The sequence below is a fragment of the Solanum lycopersicum genome, chromosome 9 (assembly GCF_036512215.1).
Source record: "Solanum lycopersicum chromosome 9, SLM_r2.1".
Lineage (NCBI taxonomy): Eukaryota > Viridiplantae > Streptophyta > Magnoliopsida > Solanales > Solanaceae > Solanum > Solanum lycopersicum.
The window spans coordinates 41767169-41785800 of record NC_090808.1 but is presented as its reverse complement, the minus strand read 5'-3'; positions in this window follow the sequence as shown (position 1 = coordinate 41785800).

Genomic DNA, 18632 nt, shown 5'->3' with positions numbered 1-18632 from the left:
TACTTCTAACTGAGCGTTTTGTGATTTTGATTTGTCAATGGGTGTAAAATGATTAAAATCTATATATCTATTAACCCTCCCTAAGTACCCAAAACACCCCTACACTAGTTGGACCTTAATTTAAAAGTACAACTTGACATTTTATTAAATCCCACAATCTTCAAAACTAAAGGTTGGTCTGTGAGCACAATAGGGTCCAAATAGACAGAAGTCCTTGTGTCAGCTCCGCGATGCGGAACTAAAATTTTTAGATATTGGAACCAAGTATGCAATGCGCGACCACCCTCAGATTCCACCCGTCAAAATTTCTTCTTTATTTTTCGTCTCTAAATCCTCCAAACTACCACGGTTCCTTACCCAAACACATAGGACTGTAATTACCCCTTTTTAGGTCATAATTCACTGGGTTAGACTCTATCTTAGGTCAGAGAATATCTAGGGTGTTTCTATAGGTGAGTAGTTAAGATGGTTGTTACAATTAATGTGAGTGGTACAATATGTGATTCTATTTTTAAAAAAGAGTAATGATGTGTGGGTTAGTCATAATATTAAACAGAGAATTAAGAGATGTACGTGTGATTGTATGTAATCAAACGAGGTTCGGCATGCGTTCCTAAATAGTATATTTAAGTTGTTAATGTGGAATATACTAATTTAAACATTCTAATATTTCCCTTAAAATTTAGATAAAAAAAAGCCAAACAATCCACTTGGAAAAGGTTAATAGACGTATCATAGAATGAAGTCTTAGAAGGAACCCTATTACCTAACCAAGAGGGTCCAATATCTATGAGATAAGACTTTGTCGAGTATTAGAGTAAAACAAATGTTGACCTGATGAGAGTTGTTGAGAATAGTGACAACGCCCGCCTACAGTTCAGCCATTTCTAATGGTAGGCGGTCGTAATAAAGTACATGCCCAACTAAGAGGTGAGGTCGAACCCACAGGATGTGGTACAAGAAAAAAATCAATTACTGAGTAAAATGGTATTCTAATAGATTGATGGTGTAGAAATTTTATAATGAATTAAATAAATGACAAGGGTTTGACAATTTATGTAAAATGGGGGCATATGAGTTGAACATTGAAAACTACAAACACTCATGAATAAACAAGTAGAGAGGTATCCTTCTATGATCAAACAATTGCAAATATCATTAAATGAGTAATTATTATTCACGAGAAATCGTTGTATCTTTATGGGTAGGCTAGTATTTAGGTGTAAAAGTCATTTATCAACAAACTATCATGAATCAATAGTGTTTTGTAGAACCTTGAAAATAACTCATATAATCAACTCAATACCTCAATCAATCTGCTTTTTCGAGCTAGATCAGTAGTATTTGATTTAGACCAACTTTGTGAAGCTCAATCTACAACAACCCTATTACTACAATCATCAATCAATAGTTTTAACGATAAAACTTTTTTCTCAAGCAATCTTAGAATGTTAGGCTAGAATTGTATTTGAAACTACAATTCATCAATTAAAATTAACTATCAGTTGAACCCACTTAAAACCAACAAAAGAATCCCTAAATAATAACACCCATAAGATAATTGAGACATTCAATCATATAATAAAACCCTCAACAATGAGGTTTTAGACACATATGATAAAGAACAAGAAATAGTTATCATTTATGTTTTACATGAGCTTGGGCAACGATCGAAACGTCCTTACAACTCTCAAGTTGATGTCCAAATTAAATAAACCCTCAATTTTTTATTAAAAGGTTAAAGAACAATGTTGGTACTTTAAAAACATCTATAAATCCTTTTTTGTTTTGGAATTTTCATTTGTAGGTTCCTTGAATTTTATCTTTGAAACCACTTAGTGAAATAAGTCGAGCTTCGTTGACCGTGTCGGCATTGTACTTAGTATTCTTTTCAATTTCCTTCTTTTCTTGGATTATTTCCAAATATAAACACATGCATGATTTTAGTCGTAGGCTTTCCCATATTTTTAAATCAATGCGACATTAATCTCTATTAAGATCACTAAGGTGTTTCAAGGGTTGTAACAGAGTTGAGGGTAAATGTATGATCATTTATGCTTAGTGACTTCTACATTAATGTTATATTATTTTCATTTCACATTTTTTACTTTCCTTTTTTTAAATTCTCACAATTCACTTTAAGTTCTTTTAAGCATTGGTTACCCCCTTACTTTTTTACATTGTAAAATGTTTATTTCAACATTCTTTTACAATATCTACGTCTTTTGCTTTTCTTCTTTACTAATTTTTCTATGGGGGGTTCCATATCTTATCCTCCATCTATCAAGGGACACTATTTTAAAACCTTTTTGACATTCTTCATTTTCCCACCAAATCGTCAACTTAGGCAGCTATTCAAATGGACCAATGCTTAAAAATGTTTTAGGTAATGGGAAAAGAGGTAAAACTTGTTCGGGTTTCATCTAATGAAAAGGATAGTTTAAAATGGTTTCAAGCTAGGGTCACACTCTAACAAGTTGTAACTAATAGGTATAATAGCAATTTAGTTCACTCTCAAAAAATTGTTCCGAGGATCATGTATATATCATTTGCCTACATTAGTAAATTGGAGAAATGGGGAAAGTTCTACGTATACCAAAGAATATATTTTAAGACGATCTCACGACATATGTTATTCCAAAAAAATTATCAATAAAGATTTTACATTTTGTAGCTCACCTGGGACTATAATATTATAAATTTATTTCAACAATCGGCTGACTGAGGTGCCACGAGTTTATAGAAGACTTATGCAACGCATATTTACCTAAGTGGAATTGTATAAACATATCATTCAATAAAGAGCACTATTAAAGTCATCGGTAAATCCACAAAGATAGGCATCAAAAACCAACCCAATAGGGTAGGTTCCACGATGCCACCTTTCCATAGAAAGCAAAACAGTTTCCTCAATGCATATATATTTATGTTAGCTAATAGCTCAAGCAAGTAAGAATTTGTGAATTAAATGATTAGACAAGGAAGAGCTCTTACCTTCACTGCCAATCTTCTATTCATCCTTTCTTTGATTCACCAAATTTTCTAGAAAAATTTTCAAAAAAAATGAGCTAGACGGCAACCATAGTCGGTCTCGCTGACTTTTTTCTGAAATGCGACAGAAGTGCATACATCTCACTGAGGTTTCCAAATAAATTTATTATCCATTTGGATAAACATGGCAACCTTAGTCGAGATTGCAAACTTTTCAGAAGGTGAACCGAAATTGTTAGGCCTATGATGCAGTGTTGTTGTGTAAAAAATGAGGATTTTTACCTACATATTGAGAAAACATTATTCAAAAACAACAAAACACATGGACTTCCTCATAGGAATAACCTTATTTAACATCGTCTCATGATGTGGATGTTCTCTCAACAATCTTCAAAATAGAGCACTTGAATTACAAAAACATCACGCCATTTTCCAAAGTCGATCTTCAATTGTTTCCCATTAAATTTCAATATCAAACCTTCATTGGTTTCAACCTCAATTTCTCCATTTGGGAACACTAGAATGAATTTGAATGGCCCTGATTATTTTGATTTGAGTTTAGTAAGAAATAAACTCAAAACAGAGTTATAGAGAAACGATCACAATTATTAAACTCTTATTCAAGTATCTTCGCTTGATGCCATTTATTCATTTTCTCCTTATAAAGGGTTAAAGTGTCATATGAACTCATATAAATATCATCCATTGTTGGAGTTGATTTAATCTTCCTTTTGAAACACCTACTGATTCAAGTTTAACACCTTTATTAACCACAATATTTTTGTGTTCAATCTCGATTGGCAGGTCACAAGTATTTTCAAATAATAATTGGTTTGGTGCAATTTCAATTAATATCTTTAAAGTAGTGTGGCATCAATAATTATCATCATCTAACTTTCAAGAAAAGCCAGTCCGATTTGCATAGACTATTTTTGCTAAAATATTGTTGCTTCTCCAATTGAATACTTTAACTTGGAAACTTATTTTATGGATGATAGGGGGCAAACACTTTGTGCTTAACGCTACATTTTCTCAACAACCAAGAAAATCTTTTGCAAAAAGGAGACCCTCTATCAGTGATTTTATGACACGGGTACAAAACCTTCCAAAAATATTTCGCTTTAAGAATTACACAAAACTTTTTCTTTCATTGTTAGGTAAAGCTTCATGATATACCTATTTTTAAACATTATCAACTGTCATAATGAGTTACTTGTTTCCGAAAGATCTCACAAATGGACCTATGAAGTTACATCCCCAAATATCCTACAATTAAGCCTCTAGGATAAGATTAGGATGTAACTCATAATTTCTTGATTCTTCTTCTTGTTTTTTGCATTGTAATCATTTTTATGGAACATGACCATATTTGTATAGTGAGGACAAATAGTATCCCCTTAGGAGCACTTTGCTGTCTTTGCATACTCTGTTGTGATGTCCCCGGACTGGAGATGAGCGGCAAGCATTGAGAATTTCACTTACCACCAATTCAGTTACACACTTTCTAACTATGTGATCTCCGCATTCCCTTAATAGATAAGGTTCATCCAAGTAGTAATTCAGTGCATCGAACAACACAATCATTTGTTGATAAAAATTTAGGACCTCGCGCATAATCCCATACATTGCATTGTTATTGAACTAAGCATAGCATTGTTAGTTTTCATCTTATTTACATCATTGTTTTGTGGGGAAGTTTTACCTTAATGTCCCTTACACTAGGATCAACAATATTTGCTTCAATCAACATAAGTTATCGATCACTTGGTGTTTTCACTATTGTCCATGTTTTACATAAAATTAAATTCTTTCAACAACAACACCCAACTAATCAATCTTGTCTTTGCATATTTCTTAGCCAGCAAATATCTATCAAAGTTCCCAACAAATACGGTCTAAATTTCTAAATGCATACACCACTGCTAGAAATTCTTTCTCTGTGAAGGTATAATTCCGTTGAGACACATTCAAGGTCTTACTTTCATAATAATTAATCAAGCACATCCCCAAAGCAACACCACTAGAATCACACATGATTTTAAATTGAGTACTCCAACCGAGTATAATAGTGATCGAGGATGACACTATTTGTTTATTAAAAAAATGCTTTCAGGATGATATCATCAAAGTTGAAGATAGATTTTTTTCTCTAGAAAAAGACAAAGAGGATGCTATACTTTGGATAAATCCTATATAAACCACTTCTTCAAACATGCATGCCCTCCAAACCTCTAGAAAACTTTTACCAAAATAAGAAGATGTAATTTAGTATTGAATTTAACTTTAGAATGATCAACCTGATATACTTATCCTAAAATTTTATGTCCCAAAACAAATCCCTCTTTCATCATGAAATGACACTTTTCCCAATTTTATGTCCAAGATGTTAAAGACATGCTTTAAATAAATTTGGACGTCCGAATAATAATCCATGAAAACCTCTATTGAGTCTTCATTCATATATCCTAAAATAGAAAGCATACATCTTTGGAATGTTACTAGAGTATTTGAAAGAAAATGTTCTATAGGGACATGTAAAAGTTGTTTTTTTCTTGATCGGATAGTGCAATGGATTTCGTGTTGTACCTGGACTAGCTATCCAAAAAACAATACAATTTTCACCATGGAAACCAATCAAAAATTTTGTCCATATATTGCATATAAATATGCTCTTTTACATTCCTATGCATCATAAACTTGAAGTTCATCAACATCATTATTTAAAGAATGATAATGAGAGGTTCACCCACACGGAACAGCTCACATACACATGCCACAACCTCATCCATTACATCAAGAACTTAAACTACATTAATGAAATTCAGTTTCTTCATCGATGTATACACATTGAAAGTAAACTCCTCATCATTTAATAAAAAATTTAGGTCACCACATTAATATCCACAATGGCTATTCCGGTAGAACAAAAGGCCTACATAATATAGTTTCCACCTTAACATCAATATTAAAATAAAAAAATCAAAGTCGACTAAAAAAATGAACCTATCAACTTTCACCAAGATTTCATAAACTATGCCAATAGGTTGCTTAATAGATTTATTAGCCATTAGAAGATTTAATTTCTATAATTTATGCTCTCCCGACCCACGTTGTTTAAAAATAGTATATAACATAAAACTTAATACCCTCCCCTAAGACATATAAAGCTTTGGAAAACTGATGCATCCCAATAGTACCTTGAATAGTTAACAGCCCGGGATAAGTTATCTTCATAATCACATTGCTTGTAATGATGGAACTATAAATATGAGACACTTCTACCTATTAAAAGTCCATACTCCTTTAATTGATGACTATTCTTTCATGAACTTTTCATAGCCCAAGAATCTCCAACAACACTCCATCTAAAGGCAGATATATAGATAGAGTCTTGAACATAGATAGAAATCATTGGAACTTTGTCTTTTCATCCTTCTTATTCATTCTTTGAGGGACTGATGTACTGACTTTTTAAAATAATTTAATAGTCTTTGAAGAATAAAAAACACCATAATGATATAGTGTCAAGTCCTCGGTTGTAAGTTGTTTTGGTCTTTCCTCGACCACTTTAGGTATGTCATTTTCTAATGATTGGTCAGATTTTTCTAAACGAACTTCATCTCCTTCTTTACTAGTTTTTGCCTCAACATCCAGTTTAACATTATCAGCTATTGATTTCCCACTCCGAGTCATGACCACAAAGCATATAGAATTATAAGCCTTTCTATTCATTATCGTATGATCAACATACTTCTCTTGCAGTTTTGATTCTAAATGGGGTGAAAGTTGACTCCTATGATATTCAATTTGGTTGATAGAGTAGTGGAGAATGTTTTCTTTACTTTTCAAGAATTCAGAACTCAACCTTCATTACTTTTAGCATTTCGTCGGACCCTTCCACCTTTCTTGAATGAGGGATAACAAATCGTCAAACTTAAATCCTAAACAATTGTCCCTAGATTTTTTACTAGCACCCAAAATCTAGTCTTCATACCTTTTGCACCTCTTTGATTTCATGAGTACCTCCATGACCTGTTTTGTTAAAAATTTCATGTGGGACATCATATTTTCTTGTTTTTATGTCGATTTGGATTCTTCTCCACTTGATCATTTGTCATCCCAAAGTTCAAAAGAGTTGCTTGATCTTTTCTAGTGAAAATTAGTTTTTGTCATCTCATCAAGAGGAGTAGATGTTATATCAAACTGTTGTTGCATGATTCCTCCTTGAACAAGATAGCCAACTTTACCATTTTTTACTGAGTTTAGGGTCAAGTAGAAACATTGGAACAACATGTTTCTTTGGAGTCCATGAGTTGGACATTGGATCAGCTACTTCTAAAACCTCACTCCTATCTCATTAATTTATCTATTTATCCATTCACTTAAAGTTCTGAATATTATGCCTCAACTTAACCATCTACGAGGGAATGACAAAATAAAATAAAATGCATACGTGTCTCCTCCCAATAAGTAAATAAGTCCCTACGCAAGTCGTCTAAGCACTTTGTTTCCTCCCCCATTAGAGAGAAATGAAACAAATAATGTTTGATCGACTCGTGATTGATGTTCTTGAAAGAAATTTTCCCTCCCGTCCACAAATATTTTGATGTGTTCGTACAAAAACATAGTAGCTAGACCTTTGATACACTCTAATTACACGTCACGAAAGAAGTATAAGTGGTCATGGAAAAATAAGGAACCCATCTTGTAGGTTGTGGTCAATCCCACGAGTAGTATGGTTAAGACTTAAACTTAAATAGAAATTAACAATTTCCGAGAAAGTTAAACAGAAGGGTGTTATAAAGAAAAAAACATTTTTTTAACTTTAATAATTAAATAACAAGTAAAGAAGATTCAAAATTTGAGATATCAATCTACGATGAAAAATAGGGAATATGTGTTCCCACAAACTCTTAAAACAGTATATCTAATAATAATAATGTTATCCTAGTGTTTGACATTCAAGGCATATAAGATGGGTATCCCTTCTTCATTTGTAATCCAAGTAAGAAGTTCAACTCAAAACATGGTAAGTCTACGAGTGTGATCTTAACTAACCCTTACCCTAGATTAGTCATGATGAAGATTAAGTTGGGTATGAACTCTCACGCCAACTAATTTAAGTCAAAGTAATATATAACAAAAAATCCTTAACTAAATCTCTATTGTTCAATCTTTTTCTCATTCATTATCCCTTTTGTATGGCAAATAGGAACGAGGGTAGTTGTAATATTGCACACCCGTAGAAATACATTTATACGAAAAGATAAATAATACATGCATAAACACTATTACAAAAGTACATAACTATTAGTCATACATTGTTAATTGTTCATTGTTCCCACAACCCGAGTTGTGAATTTAGCTACACATGCTGCAGATTCACAATTCTTATTAGGTTAGAAATCATTAACTTATAATTAGAATTGAGGAAAAATGAAATATTGAATTAAAATTCAAAGTGAAAATTGCATAAAACAATTATACGCAATTGCCAAATGTTTTCAATATAATTCTAAAAGACTCAAGAAAAAATATCCATTGTTTTCTAACCCATAACAATAGAAGGAATACCTCATATTTATAGTGCTTAAATACTAAACGAACTAGGGAAATAAAATAATGAAAATTACTTCAAGAAGAAGTTTTAACTGATGACAGGACCTACAAAGCTTGGATTGACCTAGGATCTGTGGCTCACTTTCGCAGTTCAAGTACTTAAACATAAACTTTCTAATCAGACTGATGTGTGTGCAGGACAATCATTAATTTGACTTGTAATCCGCCATTGATCTCCGTGGTTCCTCTCTTTCTCAAACTTCCTTTAACTTCACCTACCCTGAATCACCTATTGACCGTCGTTAGAGCTATAGTCTGTCGTTTCAATCCAATGTTTAGGCAACAAATTTTTAACAAATATCCTGTAAAACATTACATAAAAATGTTATATACAATAATAAAATTACCCAAGATACGCATAAATTACAAGTGAAATGCATAAAAAACTTTAAATTTACGATATATAACCACCGTTAACATAAACTTGTTGTTTATCCTTAAGTGACACACTAAGACTCTAAACGGCACTTATATAGAAGAAAACATACAAACTCAAGAAATCACATGGCTTTCTCAATAAATCAAGTCATATTGTGCAAATATTCTCATTTAGACGCAACAAGCTAACTCATGCGGATCAAACTATGACATAGACATACCAATAGATATCACTACATACACTTTCAACCATCACTAAGGTACAAACTGTCAAAGAGTATAACTAGTGCCCTTACTTCAAAGAAATCTTATTTTGACACACCAGATATGATTTAAGTTTAATGTTTTAATCAACACTCACACTTAAAAGTTAATTTAAATTTTGTTAGTTCCCAATACCATTGACTTTCATATTTTAACTTCATAGATTCTCCAAACTGGTCACTAGGGTAAGGTATGGAACATTTGTGTACTTTAAGCAACTTTTCTTTCCTCCTTGACATTATATTGTCTATTTACCTCTTTTATCAACCAATTGTGAAAAAGTTTTTGATTTTCTACTCTTTTACTTTAATTTCTTTAGCTCAGATGTGACTTTGAATTTTTCACTTATCTTTTAAATTATTTTTCTTATTCTTTTTTTGTTTTTCATAACATTATCATTCTTTTTGTTTATTTTTTCTCTAGTCGGACCTTTTTCTATACTTCCCTTCTTCTACATACGACTTTTTTTTACCCTTTTCTTTAAATTTAATTTTCTCCAGCCACCCTCTTCTTAAATATTTTGAATTAGTTGATGTGCACAATATCTGAACACGTACTACGACAAAGTTTAAGGTAACCTTTGAATTTCCCGTCCTCTACTTAGGCTTTTGGCCTAAGTTAAGGTACACATATCCAAGGAGGACCAAGGCTAAAGAAACTATTTTCGGTAAGCTCATACATTTGGATCTAAGAGAGCATTTATATGTTTTGGTTTGATCTTTTTAGGCTTATATAAATTTATTATAACAAGGTCCTATGATAATTTTCCAATACCTTGACTACATTATCTTAATAGGACAAACCACTATTAAAAAAAGTATGAATTACATAGGGATTTTCCTTGGGATTTATATGAAATTTCACATTAAAAACATTATTCCTAAAAAATTTCATACTAATTTCCACGAAAGTTTCCATGTAATTTACAGCTTTCTTGTAGTGAATAAGACAAGATATAGATTGACACATAATGCATAAACATGCAAAATCTACTTACACACTTAACACCTTGTTTCATTATAGGATTATTGAAGGACCAGTTCAAGTTTAGCTTAAGTCATGCTATCATACCGGTTCCTTATCATGAAACATGATCAAACACATTTATCATATTAAACCTATATATCTAGAACATTTCAAAACACTTTGATAGGTATGAATTTGATGCCCTTACGGAGCCATGCTTTCATTCTTTGTATCTACTTATACACATTCAGTTATACATCCTCTAAAAAAGAAGTCATGTAAGAAACCCCAAGGGAGGGAAATGAATTGGGTTACCCAAATTATACCCATTCACTCACCTCCAAATTACCCACCCACCCCAAAAATATGTGAGTTTCTCTCAATTTAAGAAAAAAGAAAGAAAATAAAAAATACGAAAAACTATCCATAAAGATTCAGGTCTGTTAGGTAACCCGAATCCAAGTGAATCAACAATAGCAACGCCAACAATGTCTCCGCATCATCAACAAGAACACTATAAGCAGTTCTCCTCGAACCATATGCACCAACAAACTATTTCTCACAAACTCTACTCAGATGCAACTCTTCTCCAACAAACACTACAACTATGTAGCGTGAATCACCTACCTCTCCCGCTTATTTGCACGGAGGGTGTCCTTAAAACCAATAGTCTAAATAGAATAATACTGACACTTCCCAACTGCATGGGATAGATTATATGGTGTCTCATTGTCGTTAAAGAGGGCATCCAACGACAAATTATTAGCCTCATAAAAAATAGTGGTCTCTGCTAGTATCTCAAGAGGGGTTAGAAGGGCTTCAACATATTAAATGAGTAAAGCCAACATCTTCTAGAAAATAGTTGCATCAATGGTCGGTCGATGCCTTTCACATACTATCAAGTGGAAACCATTTAGGTACGTGAGGACCATCTAAATTTTCCCATCCATCATAGATTCCATAAGGTCTTCAAACTCTTCTAGGATCGCTACATCCAGGGCATTTTGTGTCTTACAGCGATACCCATTTTTGTCTCAAACATAAGGACTCCGGAAAGAGAACCTAAAGTGGACCCTAAAGAGAAAGTGTCTTAGGATAAGTCTGCAACTTCACTAGTGGAGGTGGAAGGGGGAGCCTGTGAATCTATTAAAGAGGGACGAAGTAGAAGCAGGATCAACACCCAAAAAAAGGTAGGTCAATGTTTGGGTCCCTCGACGGTGCATAAAATTGGGATGATCTTTATAATGGTTATGTCCACTATATTTGTCGCATCTATAAACCTATCACACTGCAAAATAGGCGTCGATGATTTCCTGCACTGATGATATATCAAACAAGCAAAGTGAAAAGTAATGCTGATCTCAAAGGATCTCTCATAAATCTTATCTATCAAAATCCAAGTGAAATCACGCTCAACTCCAGCTAAAAGTTCTGCCAATATCACAACCTATCCAATATAACCACTTTGTGCGCCTATGTAGGGGATAATCTATTATGCACAATAGCCTAATTAAATTCTCAATGAAGCTTAGAGTTGAATGGGGGATATGTAAAGTACAATTTTTCACCCACTCGATCCTCTCACCATCCTCAGCAATATGATGGGACATCTTTCCTATTTTTTAGTCATACCTGGTGTGTAAATCAGTAGAATATCAATCAGTCCATAACTAAAACAAAGAGTGGTCTTAGAGATGTTAACGGGGAATTTCTACATTGATTTAACGTGTAGTGGGGGCTGTACTAGTGAGTTAGCATTTTTAAAGATTTCAACATAGGAGGCGTACAACTCGCGGGTCATCTCCTCACTAATCATTCTTATACTCCTTGCCATCAACTCAAACTTGTGCCACTTCAAAAACTCATTAATCATAGGTATAATATGAAGGCTCCCACTAAGTACCATAATAGTCTATGCCTGTTTCTGCTGCTTGTTCCGGTTTTGGCCATCATAGAATTTCTAAAATTGGCCATCAACACATTAAGTTTTTGGCTATTAAAAGTGAGATTTGGAACATAGGTTCATTAGCCTCTCCAAGGCTAGTTACATAGAAGGTAGAGAGTGCTATAAAATTAGACCAAGAGCCAAAGTGTAACTCAGAGATGGAATGCGACTCTTGACACTGTCGCACCCCCTTTCATAAGAGTGGGGGAATTTTTAGGGATAGTAGAGAAGGGATGTTCCTCGTCTAAACTTACCATATTCCTATTTCGGTGCCTCGTGGTCTCAGGGTAGTGTGGGAGACTCTGGCTTACCGTAGTATGTACTCTTCTCGACTTGAATAGTAAATGAAGTACAAGGGTTCAACTGACTTTGGATTCCTTTGTTCGAATAAGTGTTTGCCTCTTTTTCTTTAATTGTACATATGTAAGAAAATTTAGTATTTAAAGAAGCCAAAAACAATAAGTAAATAATTTTAGAACCCCCTTAGGACCTATAAAAACTACATAAATAAAATTATAGACATTAGTTATTTTTGGTTGCGGTCCATCGATGAAGTTATGAGTTCTAGGTCCCATCTATTTGTCAGAGAGTCAAATATTAGTTCTAAGTTGTTGTAACCACATATATGCAGAACAGTCTATCGATGGAACGACAGAGAATAGTTTACACCTTCATTTTAAAAGAGAAAATATTTTATAGATCTATTTGACGAACCCGGACTTACTGTTTGTATGTAGACCTATCGTCTCTCTGTTGTGGCCATTTACTAGATTTGTGCTATGCATAACTTTAAAACTTTCCAATTAAAAAAAGGCACCACATAATCCCTTAATTACATCAAGTATAAACTTGAATTCTAACACATTATGTGGAACTTCATCAGCCTGAAGGTTTTAATTAAGCAAAAGTTGATCATCAATATAGAGAAACAAACAAAAACCTACCTCGAAACATCCAATTATAAATATCATCCCACTTTCTTATAGTGCAATCTACAACACAATTTAGAGTATTATAATGATATAGTGGGAGTTTAAGGGGTTATATTCGGGAATATTAATGGGTTAAAATGGTTTGTGGAAAGAAGGAAATGGTGGATGTGTTTCAAATAAAGAGCTATATTTCATTGACGGTCCAGGAAAGTTCAAATATAACAATAACTTGGACCCACGAGACCTCTTGATAGTCTATGGATCAACCTACGGTCCATCGGTGGGTATAGTGGTTCACTATACCACTTGGAAAAATTTGGGAACACTTAGATCTGATCAGCAGATTACATCCACAGTTCATGGGTGAGCTCATGGATTGTCAATGGGACGCGTATACCCCTGAATCCTCTTAATTTTTGGAAAATTGTATTTTCTTCCCTACACACGTAGAACACATTAGGACTATCTTTATATGTTTTGTGGAAAGTTTTTAATGGACCCTATGATATATAAATCTAGAAAACACTTAAATTAAAAATTAATAAACATGTACTTTTAATAAAAAAAAATATAGATTTAAGAGAAACCCCTATATCGAAACGAAACTACTATTGTGGGATTGATATACATCTTTTCTTGACTCCCAAGCAGCAATTGATTTAACGTCATGGAACGACGCAGACATCTTCATCACTCAGACATCATTTAGACTCCAGTCCCTTATAAACTCACTGACAATCTCAATTACCTCATGTTGATCATTATTCTTTGAACATTAACCTTGATCTTCGTTCCATCATTGTTCTCTAGTTGAACCACTCGATGTGGAAACACTTGGGTTATTATATCCAGTTTAACATGAGTTTTCCAGGAAATAAGTACAACTTGATTTTATTATTAGAACCTTCTCAGCAGATTTAATTTCACACTATTTGACCTTCTAATCATGGTACCTCTTAATTTTTTCTTATTATAAGGCTGATCATTCAAATTCTCTTGGCTGAAAAAGATCAAGATCATTCATTTCATTCAATCATTCAATCGATGCAGCACCTCAAAAAAAGTAACTTATTTCGTGCCCACATCACTTTATGATCTGCTCTTTATCAGAAAATGACAAGACTTTGAACATACAATATTGTGGGGGACGTACCTATGGACGATTTGAATGTAGTTCGATTAGGCCGTACAACATTATGAAGCCTTCTTGACCAGTTATATTTGTTGGCAATTATGGTCTTTGAATGAACTTGCTTTATCTTGCAATTTGATACTTCAACTTCGCCACACGACTTCAGATTGCATGGGATTGCTACGTTGTGACGAACAATATAATTCTCAAGCATGACCTTAAAAAGTTATTGGAAAAGAGAGAACTTTTATCGCTTATGACCGCCCTTGGAGTAGCAAATATAGAGAAGCCAATTCTTTCTTAAGAAAGCGGTGACATTCTTTCCCTCATTGTTTAAAAGCACAAATTCATTCACGCATTTGAACACATAGTTAATCGCAAAAAGAATGTACTTCATCCAATTTGGATTCATTGGTCGTTTTTGTTTTCTGAAGATTTATCCCTCATACTGGTGACTATCATAAGACCGTGTGATATCATGAGTATCTTGGTGGATGAATTGCGACTAATACACACACTGCAAAAATTTGTAGGTAGTTTGGATACAATATGGTGCCAACCGACAGGCGATCAATGACATGTCTCTAGTATACTAATCAGCTCAACATAGGGCACACAATGATGTCTAATCCCATCAACACAAACACAAAACAAGTAAGTGTCATCCCGAAAGAATTTCTTCTCATAAAACATGAACATTTTTCTTTGATGTAATGAAAAATTTGACAGAACCAAATCAATTCTCAAGTAGTTAAAAAATTCTCCAAACTAAGGGATAAGATCACAAGAAGCGAACAATACCTTTTGATTAGTGAACAAATAAAATCATTAATCTCAATCCATCCTCTAACCTTATTTTAGCTCCCTCATATAGTCTACAAAAATGATGAGCAACCTTATTTTTTGTTCACTTTTTACCCACATATAGATGTTTTCTCCCACAGTAAATCGAATGCAAAATCTTTTCTCTCCTCTATCCTAATAAAACACCAATTGCCACTCCACTTCCAACACACATTACTTCAAATGTTTGCCCCAATATAGTAAAATAATGATAGGTGTTGAAGTTCATTTTCTTTAAACTCTCCAAATTCTCTCAAAAGCCTCATCTAAATAAAACATGCACTCAGTTTTAAGTAGCTTGCACAAGTGGTGTGGATTTAGACAAATATTATATCAACCTCGGGTAGAAACATGCATGCCAAAGAAAACTTCAATTAACATTAACAAATATGGTGATGGAAACATTTGTATTACCTAAATTTTAGCTCAAACAACCTCAGTACCTTCAAACAAAATACGATGACCCAGAATTATGACATCTTTAACCACAAAGTGGCACGTTTCCTAGTTAAGAACAAGGTTACACTCTTCACACCATTTAAGTACCTTATCCAAATGTGCAAAACAAGAATTAAATAAGTCACCTATCACATAGAACATCCATAAACACCTATATCGTGTCCTCCAACGTATCTGAAAATATCAATGTCATACAATGCTTGAAGGTTGCTGCTACATCATATAACCCAAATAGAATTCTTTTTAAGTAGAAATGTAAAAATCCTCAAAATTAAATAAGACAAACTAGAGCTTTGCAAGTGTTTCATTAGATAATAATGTGTTAAATGATGAAGAACAACTTTAGAAGTCAATCTTGCAGAGTTTGTAAGTTTAATGTCAAAGAACGACCAAGAAGTTCAAAAACTAGTCTTCTGTGTGCTAGTGTGATTTTGCATGTTTTATGCGTTATTTTGTGTTCAAATTGATAGTAAGAGACCCTAGAATCTATGTGGTCATGTTTAGAGTCTAAATGTTTGGGTACAACTCCCGAAGAACCACCTATGTGATAATTCTTTCATAGAAGTCTTTTTAAAGAGTAAACGCGTTAGAACTTGTCTTGTTGCCACATGCCTTACAAAGGAGGTAGGAATAAGAAAAGAAGTATCAACAATAGATTTAGTATGATACTATATAATCGCCTAGTACCGATTGATGCGAAGCAATAACTAATTCATAGATCGATTATGATGTCAAATATGAGGGAAAAGTAAGTGTTGGTAGTTTATACACACGTAGTCGTACAAAGGCACAGGGTGGAATTTTCCAGATGTCCGACCAAGGAATTAAAGATACAAAAATTACCACTTTATATGTAAAACACTGGGAAAGAATTGCTATTGGTAGGAATAAAGTGTTATGAACTTGTGGGGAACACATATACTGTAGTTATTCTCACAACTTAATAAAAGCTCTACATTTACTTTTGTTCACTTTTTTACTTACATTGTTTGAGAAACTTGTTTCTGAAAGCCCCTCATTATTTATTTGTTTTTGAAAAGACATTGGCTAAATTCATGTAGTTGTGAATAAAAGTGAAATCTGGACCACTTCCTCATGGTATCGATCCCAACCTACTAGTTGGCTTCTACTTGACTACGACCACTTATACTTCTTTAGGGAGGTGTTATTTAAGCGTATCAAATTTCGGCACCGCTGCCTGAAAATCTAGTTTTGATATTTACTTTAGTTTACATTATTAAAATTTAGTCAACTTTTTCGTGATATTACTGTTCATTCTTTTTTCTTATTGTTCTAGCTCTGGTATATTCCATGTACACAAAGCCAAGGAAAACCACCCATTCTATTCAATATCAAAATAAACAAAACAGAAAAAAATAGATAATCAAGTGGCGCCAGCCAACCCTAACGAAGAGAGTATAGGTGATGGAGGAATCAATCAACCTCAATCACCGATTAAAGCACACAACCATGTTTGTGTTGATCATCAATTTGAGAATGATTTGAGGATGCAACCTCCAGCTCCACGACATTAGGATTACTATAGGGGCAATGTGAACATTGCAGATTCCAATGGCGCTCTTGACCCTACCCCCTCTTCCAGTTGGGCACACATTCATGGTGACGAGAAGCTTCATGCAAATGCTCACCGCGCGGGGTTTATTCTCAAGAATTCCATCAGAGGACCCACATGCTCATATAGCTAAACTAAGGCCTAGGTGAATTTTATTTTTGGGTAGGCCGGACAAGTATATGAACGTAATTTGATTTTGAGTGTTTCCTTTATCATTGAAAGGAGATGCCGCTATATGGTTCGGTGAGTTGCCCTATATCTCTATTATATTTGGATTAGTTGAGAGATGTGTTCTTGGAAAGGTAGTACTATCATGAGTCCTTGAAGCTCAACACAAAGACAATTTCAATAACGTTATGGTACTACCGGAGAGTCAATGAGAAGCTTTTGGGAAAAATTTACCGCATTGGTTAGAGGAATCCTAAATCACCACATTTATTATCAATCATTAATAGAGTATATCTAGAGAGAAAATATGATAACAACAAAGGAGAGCTGGGTTTTATTGCGGGTGGATCCTATGGAGAATGTAGTTATACTAACACTGCAGAGAAGTTGTAGAAAATATCTCGCAAATAAGGCTTGGAGCACTAGCAATTCAGACACTAGAAGAAACATCTTGGTGGTACAAGCTAGAAATAACCCAACAGCAGATGAGATGCGTGAAGAATTAGCACAGATGAAAACTGAGCTAGGGTTGGTCTTTAAATATGTGAGCATAGGTGAAGATAAGGTAAATTGTGAACTATTTTACTAAACAACCACTATTATATGAGTACTATTATGATGAGGATGCCTATGCAGTTAATGATCAGATGGGGGGTTTCTCACACTCCAATAAGTAAAATTAGCCCAACGGTCAAGGAAACCAAGGTCGGAATGATGGTAACTACAACTGAGATGATCAATATTTCCGAGATAGGATCTACAACTGCGACAAAAACCTTAAGCGTAATAACTATGGTAACTTGAATGATCTGAGTTGACCATATGTTCCCCCTCAAAATATGATATTTGCTCGTAGGGACGGTGGAAGTAGTACGGTGCGAGTTTAAGATATGTTGTAGAAGATGATAAGGAGGTTCGATGCGAGTGATGATAATGTCAAGGAGATGAGAGATAATCGACATAACAACGGGAAAAATCATGATGCACATGCAGTTTTGATATAGAATCTTGAGCTATAGATGAATTTGTTTACCACAGGGAACCCACGCAAACGTGGCACTCTTCCATGAAACACCATCCAAATTCTAAACATTACAGGTTTTTCATGGCATTCACTATGCGAGGGGGTAAGCAGAACATTAATCTACCTATGCTTGCCTGTAGTATAAGGATATATGAGAAAGGATGAAGATGTAGCAGAAGATAGTAAAGAGTTGGTGGACTAGATGGCAAAATAAGCAGAGGTACCTTAGAAAGTGGTACCCACCCGTAGACCAACTATTCCCTTAGAGATTAGTGAAGAAGACTAAAGATGGTAAATATTGTGATGTTGAAATAACTTTCCATCAATGTTCCTTTGAT